Below are 8,481 nucleotides of genomic sequence, written 5' to 3' on the forward strand. Positions count from 1 at the left end.
AATGTAAATGTAAATGCGAAAGTAAAATTACTAAAATAGGTACCTCCGGTGGTTACAGGCAGAAATATTTACAAACAGCTTAGAAAACAAAATTGTGAATTCCAATCACTACACCTTAAAAAACACTATTTACTATCACAAATATGTAGATAATAGCATCAGTTTTATCAGTGGCATGTAAGATGATATTGATGAGTTAAACCAACTATTCAACAGCTTTAATGAAAGTCACAGTTCAGCACCAAGTAAATGACAGCACAAATTTTCTAGACGTGACCATTGGAATAATCTGAAGTTTATCAGAAATCTACCACAACACACACTACCATCCATAAGACCTCTTGTCACCCCACTGCCCACAAAATGGTGTATGGTCAACAAAGCAGTCCAGCTACCATCCTCTGAAATTATATACAAACAAGAAATGGAAATAGTAAAACAAACAGCCATTGCAAATGGCTACAACATCTACATAGTAGACAATTTGAAACGCGCAATAATGGAAAAACATTCATGGCACAAAAAATACAAACAGAAAATAAGATCTTTCTTACAATCCCATTTGTGGGTAGTATTGCATATCAGATTGCCATTGTGTTCAAAAGAACAGACATAAACATATATTTCACCACTGACAATAAGCCTGGGCAGAAATCACCTCACAACAGCAACACAAGAATATATGTGTTTTCAAAACTGAATGTTTGGTGTGCAGCTGTTTCTACATAGGGCAGACAGATTCAAGGAACACATGGGAGCACTAAGAAACAAAAAATACTACACATCAACAAAAGTAGGAAACTAAATACCACGTTAATAACCACAAGTATCAGTATTCTAAATATCCAACCTAAAGGCAAAAAACTAGACATCTCTGAAACACTCAAAATATACAAACATCGAAGAAAACAATCTTGAATCCACATCAAAGATATTGGACAGTGATTTTGTGGATCACTTCTACCACCTTTCTTCTAAACGGGTGTGACCTGTGCCTTCTTCCAACTCCTGGGATAGATTTTTGTTTCAGGAACCTAAGACAGATTATAGTTAAAAGAGGGGCTAACTCGTCCACAAATTCAGTATAGAATCTGATAAGGATTCCATGAGGCCCTGGAGCTTTGTTCAATTTTAATGATTTCAACTGTTTCTCAGTGCCACTGACACTTATATCTATTTTCTTCATATTTTCAGAGGTACGAACATTAAATTGGAGCGATTCCCCTAGACTTTCGCAGTAAAGGAGCATTTGATAACAGAGTTACCCATTTCAGTTTTAGCATTGCTGACCTCAGTTTCAGTTCCTGTCTTGTCCATGAGTATCTGGACTGTAACCTTGGTGCTACTAGAAGCTTTTACATACAACCAGAATTTCTTTGGGTTTTGTGACAGATCATTTGGCAAAATTCTGCCATGGTATTCACTAAAGGCTTCACATATTGTTCTCTTATCAGCTACACTTGTTTCATTGTATCTATAGCTGTGCACTTTGTTTTGCATCTATTATGCAGATGTCTGTATTTCTTTAGAGGTTTATTGGCAGTGACTTTATACCATGGATGGTCCCTCCCATTATGAACTGTTCTACTGGTTGCGTATTTGTCCAGTGCTTGGTCAACTGCTCTTTTAAACTTGAGACATAGTTCTTGTACATGTTCCTGTCCTGTGATAAAAGTTTCAAGTTCCTTGTTGAGATATGACACTATCACTTTTTTTTTTATCTAGTTTACTAATCATTGTTGCCACAACCACATCATGGTTACTGATACCAGTTTCAATGTGGACTGCCTTAAAGAGGTCAGTCCTATTTGTTGCCAAAATATTCCTGTCATGAGTGTGGTTCCAAAACATTTATTCTAGCTAGTTTTCAGAGAAAGGCGTTTCATAATGATTCAAAGGATGTCTTGTCATGCCCACCACTACCAAAACCATAGCTTTTCAATTGATTGTTGGGTGATTAATGTCTCCACTGATAACTACAGTAGGATTAGGGAACTTACAAGCAAACGAAGGTTTTCTCTCTAAAGCTTTCATTGACTTCAGGAGGTGAATCTGGTGGTCCATAGAAGGATCCAATTACAATTTTATGTTGACACCTGATACTGAGTATTGCCCAAATAATATCACATGCAGTTTAAATTTCTATCTTGGTGGATTTGAGTGTCTTGTCTTACTGTGACAAATACACCACCTCCATTTCCCGTAACCCTATCTTTTTGAGATGCACTTAAATGTTCACCAAAAATTTCACTGCTGTTGACTTCAGGCTTTAACAAGCTTTCTGTCCCTAGTATTATGTGAGCTTTACTGCTTTTCAGGAGCACTTCAAACTTTTTCACTTTGTTGCGAATCTTTCAAGACTTTATTAATAGGATTTTAATACTTGCACCTTTTTGGAGGGGGGGAGGGAAATTCATTTGGACCTTACACTAATATTTGTGTTTCCTACAGCTGTTATCATCTGTGCTGGATGGAGAGTCACCTAATCCAAAAAAACCTTGTGTGCACCCTACACAAAGTCCATTACTTGGGTAATAGCTTCTGATGTGTACTGCACATCTGACCCATTTAGGACAATCTTACTGTTGTAAACCATATGGTGCAAGTCTAGGAAGTCTCAACCTAGCTAGCCACATAAACTTTGATGTCTATGGTTCAATCCTTCCACTTGACTCAGAACCAGGTTGCCAAGATCAGTACTGGGGACAGTCCTGCAAATTGTGACCTTCTTTGAAACTTCACGTGCCAGGGTGGTTGCTGGAATGATCCAAGTATGACCTTGGAGCCCAGGTAACAGGCATCGTTTGTTCCAATGTGCGACACAATTGCAATTGGTTGCACCTTATTCAATCAGAATAGCCTCCTCAACATGTTGAATAAGGCCCCCAGGCATATGTACTTAGTGCATTTGGTGTTCCTTCCTGTCCTTACAACCACTTCCATAAGGGGCACCATTATGTGCCACATGTTTGAAATGCTGATAATTAATGCACTTCTACCCCTTGGGTTTGCCTCCTCAACACAGGACAAAGAAGGTTGAAATGAGTTCCACTGGCTCAGTTTCAGTTCCAGTGAACCTGTTGATTATGGAGATTGGTATAAACATCCTGAGTCCTCACTGGTCTCTGTCTACCCTGTACAGGAAGCCTAGACCTAGCTCTACCATGCCACTTGCAGTCAAGTGGACGAGTAATGACAGATACCATAATTCCTGCAGAGAAGACAGAATCTGCAGGAGAGGATAGTACTTGAGGAACGTGTGGTACCCCTAGTGCATGACTCTCAGCAGCCATCAATCTTTTGACAGTAGTCAGGGCAATTACCAGCTACTTAAAAACATCAGCTAACACATCCCATGTTTGACAACAGTATTCACAGTGGAACTGCATTGTGGCTGGTTAAAGAGCAATGAACAAATAATTTTAAATTAAGCCTGCTAATTATCTTTCAATCTGCTGAGCTTAAAAAAGTAATAATTTTTCCTTAAGAACTGAAGCAGTTAGTACACAAAACGAGGTTTCTATTAAGGTGACAGGAAAACCTGTGGTAAAAATTGCTAGTTTCTTAAATCTTTCTGAGGTGAGGCGTTTAGATGCTAACAATCTTGAAAACAGCCTTAATCTATGATAATTAGGTAACACACACTCCTATTAGAAGGAAAAACTAGATGTAATATTAGTTATAATATGTGGTGCGTAACTAAATCACAAATGCTGATTTGCTGTGAAATAGCTTATGCACACAACAGTCGTAACTTCCAAAAACTCTCAAAAATGTATTCATGTTGATAAACACTGAAACTCAGTGTGAACTATTCTTTGACAGTAACTATAACTCACAAATGCTGATTTGCTATGAAGTAAGTTATGCACAACACTTATAACGTACGAAAATTTTCAAAAGTATACTTTTGTAAACATATGAAAATTCTCAAAATAGACCTGTTTCTCACGTAATTATACAGTGAAATCAGGGGACGATTTTTTAAAATGAAAATAGGCTTGCTGTTGTCAAAAAAAGGTAACACAGCATAATTTAAGTGTAGGATACAGTTGACAACAATAGTATGAGTTTATCACAGCACTTGCAGACGTTTGAAATTTCACAATATATCACGATACATGCAAGCACTGACACAGTCAGTATAAGATTATACAGAAGTGACATGAACAATAAAATATTAGAATCTAGAATTTCAAATTCACAATTGAATGTGGCGCATGCTTTCTCACACAGAGTAAACTTGAGAAGTTGGCTTTTATATGTAAATAAAAGTGCATGTCACATGGATTTCTTACGTAGCAGATTCTGTGTCAACTTCTACACTGGCATGCTGAAGATGAACACTGCAGCTTCAGGTCATCTCAGTCAAAACTGTAAAAATTGTGGAGCATCAATAAAGCATGTCTTCTGCTTGGAGCAGCTGACAATGTAAACCTAAATGGCATCCAGTTGAAAGAACATGTAAACAGTGATGGCAAATGCCTCTCGAGCAATTGCTGGCCAATCCTGCCATACAAATTTAACCTTTTTTGTTATATGATTCAGATTTTTGTAATAATTTCGGATTGAAGGGAGCTTAGTGTTTAACATTATGTTTATGGTGAGGTCTTTAGTGCCAGAGCACAAGCTCAGAGTGGACAAGGATGGGGATCAAATCAGCCATGTCCCTTTCTAAGGAAGCACACTTGTGCAATTCTGGGAAACCAAGGAAATTATAGATCTGAGTGAGTGGATAAGGAATTGAAACTTACACCTCTACAGTGCAAGTCCACCTCACTAACTACTGCACTATTTTCTGCTACCTTTTGTGTTCCTCTGAACTCAGGACAGGTGCCTTTTGAGACATACTCATTTTCCTTCTTTGATGAAGCATTTGTATACAAACATTGATGTGTTGCCAAATTATCAACAGTCGCGTCATTTTTAAGACATAAGCATGCATCTTGATGAAACGAAAAGTGTGAATCTGATACAGTACTTAGAATACTGTATATTAAAACTAAATTAGGTAATTACTGCTTTGTTTATTCCCTGCTTAAAATCATTCCATAGAGTTTTCAGTTTAATAATGTCATCATCAAAGGAATTTTTGTTGATAGGAAAAAACTGTATGTATGTCATCATATGCTATATATGTCATCATATGAATCAGCGTAATAATTTCTGGAACTCCTTCCAAACTCCTCAAACTGATGTGATTTACATTAACTTTTTTAAAGTTTCTTCTGACGTATTTGTTGTCAAAAAAGTAATTTACTGCTTTGAATTAGGGAAACGTTTTCAATCGTACTTTTGCATGCAGTAATTTTTCACCCAAACATGTATTTGTTTTCTCCTGAATTTGGTTTCACTGCCTTATTTTTAACAGCATGAAGCAATCTTGAAATTCCTTTCAAACACCTGATTTTTTTATTTTATTTTTTTTATTTCTGTGTATTCTAGTTTGAGTTTCCTTTGAGAAAGAGGGTTGTTTACAAGTATCATATTGATTTCCTTGTGCAAGTTGCCACAAAAATGAAACTTATTTCATTTCTTAAATCATTGGCTCTAAGTACATTAAATTAGTGTATGATTGAGTGTAAACGATGTTGGGCATTTCCAAAGAGAACTCCAAATTTTATTGTAACAACATAAAGCTCATTTATTAGGATATAACTGCACATGTAACACATAAATGTATTTTAACTAAAACTGTCAGTAAGCAAAACACACAGTGTAGTCAAGGATAGGAGTTTGAAACTGTCCAAGAGTTATTAAATAATACAGATGTTTCTAAACATCAGCTAGGACAACAGCTTATCAGGGTCATATCGCACTGAACACACAATCAAAATATCTTAAAAATCATCAGCATTGGAAAGGCTGTTTACCACTAGAAGATATTCACATCAAACTATTCTCACTGCTTAATAAAATACTATGTTGTTTTGCTTTGTGATGGACAACATACAAGTGTAGAAGGCAATGTATTGTGAAAGAACAGATAAAATTTATAAACATAATTGCAGTTTTCCTAGTTCTGCAACTGTTGGCTATAGGAATGTAGTCATTTTAATTTGTATCAACTGATAGGAAAATGTCACATCAAAATATTGAGTACTTGAAAAATCAAATTTGTTATTGATCCTACATCTACATCTACATGGTTACTCTGCAATTCACACTTTAAGTGCCTAGCAGAGGGTTCATCGAAACATTTTCATACTACTTCTCTACCATTCCACTCTCGGATGGCGCGTGGGGAAAAAGGAACATCTAAATGTTTCTGTTCGTGCTCTGATTTCTCATATTTTATTACGATGATCATTTCTCCCTATGCAAGTGGGTGTCAACAAAATATATTCACATTCAGAAGAGAATGTTGGTGATTGAAATTTCGTAAATAGATCTGGCCGCAGTGACTTTCAGTGACTGCCACCCCAACTCGCGTATCATATTAGTGACACTCTCAGCCCTATTGCACAATAACATGAAATGAGCTGCCATTCTTTGCACTTTTTTGATGTCCTCCGTCAATCCTACCTGGTAAGGATCCCATACCTCGCAGCAATATTCCAGCAGAGGACGGACAAGATTAAAGTAGGCTGTCTCTTTAGTGGGTTTGTTGCATCTTCTAAGTGTTCTGTCAACAAAGCACAGTCTTTTTTTCGCCTTCCCCACAATATTATCTATGTGGTCTTTCCAATTTAAGTTGCTCGTAATTGTAATTCCTAGGTATTTAGTCGAATTGACAGCTCTTAGATTTGTGTGATTTATCGTATGCCCGAAATTTATCAGATTTCTTTTAGTACCCATGTGGGTGATCTTGCACTTTTCTTTGTTTAGTGTCAATTGCCACTTCTCGCACCATACAGAAATTCTCTCTAGATCATTTTGTAATTGGAATTGATTATCTGATGATTTTACTAGACAGTAAATTACAGCATCATCTGCAAACACTCTAAGGGAGCTGCTCAGATTATCACGTAGATCATTTATGCAAATCAGGAACAGCAGAGGGCCTAAGACACTACCTTGCAGAATGCCAGATATCACTTCTGTTCTACTCGATGATTTACCTTCTATGACTACGAACTGTGACCTCTCTGAGAGGAAATCATGAATCCAGTCATACAACTGAGATGATACTCCATAAGCACACAATTTGATTAATAGTCACATGTGAGGAACGGTATCAAAAGCCTTCTGGAAATCTAGGAATATGGATTCGATATGAGATCCCTTGTCGACAGCACTCATCATTTCATGGGAATAAAGGGCTAGCTGTGTTGCACAAGAAAGATATTTTCTGAATCCGTGTTGGTTATGTATCAGTAAGTCATTTTCTTAAAGGTGATTCATAATGTTCGAGTACAGTACATTCTCCAAAATCCTACTGCAAATTGAGGTCAGTGATATGGGTCTGTAATTCAATGGGTTACTCCTATTTCCTTTCTTGAACATTGGTGTGACCTGTGCTACTTTCCAGTCTTTAGGAACAGATATTTCGTCAAGTGAGCGGTTGTATATGATTGCTAAGAAAGGCGCTATTGTGTCTGCATACTCTGAGAGGAACCTGATTGGTATACCATCTGGACCGGAAGACTTGCCTTTCTGAAGTGATTTGAGTTGTTTCGCAACACCTAAGATGTCTATTTTTATGTCATTCATGCTAACAGCTGTTCTGGTTTTGAATTCTGGAATATTTACTTCATCTTCTTTCATGAAGGAATTACGAAAAACTGTATTTGGTAACTCTTCTTTAGTGGCACCATCATCGGTAACATTTCCATCGCAATCGCGCACTGACGGTATTGACTGTTTTTTGCCACTGGTGTACTTTACATACGACCAGAATCTCTTTGGGTTTTCTACCGTATTTTGAGACAATGTTTCATTGTGGAAACTATTAAAAGCATCTCGCAATGACGTCCGCACTAAATTTCGAGCTTCCGTGAAACTTAGCCATCCTTGGGGATATTGCGTTCTTCTGAATTTGGCATGCTTTTTTCGTTGTTTCTGCAACAGTGTTCTGACATGTTTTGTTTACCATGGTGGATCAGTCCCATCTCTTAACTTATGTGTTATGAATCTATCAATTGCTGTCAACACTGTATCTTTGAATTTGAGCCATATCTGGCCTACACTTACATAATTAGCTTGGAAGGAATGGAGGTGCCTCTTAGGAAAGCATCAAGTGAATTTTTATCTGCTGTTTTAAATAGATATATTTTGTGTTTATTTTTAGTGGTTTTAGTTGATATGGTTTTGAGCCATGCTACAATGACCTTGTGTTCACTAATCCCTGTATCCATCACGACACTCTCTGTTGGATCAGGATTATTTGTGGCTAAGAGGTCAAGTGTGTTTTCGCAACTATTTACAATTCGTGTGGGCTCATGAACTAGTTCAAAGTAATTCTCAGAGAAAGCATTTAGTACAATTTCGGAAGATGTTTTCTGTCTACCACCGGCTTTGAACACGTATTTTCGCCAACAA

The sequence above is a fragment of the Schistocerca cancellata genome, chromosome 1, assembly GCF_023864275.1.
Source record: "Schistocerca cancellata isolate TAMUIC-IGC-003103 chromosome 1, iqSchCanc2.1, whole genome shotgun sequence".
NCBI classification, from domain to species: Eukaryota; Metazoa; Arthropoda; class Insecta; order Orthoptera; family Acrididae; genus Schistocerca; species Schistocerca cancellata.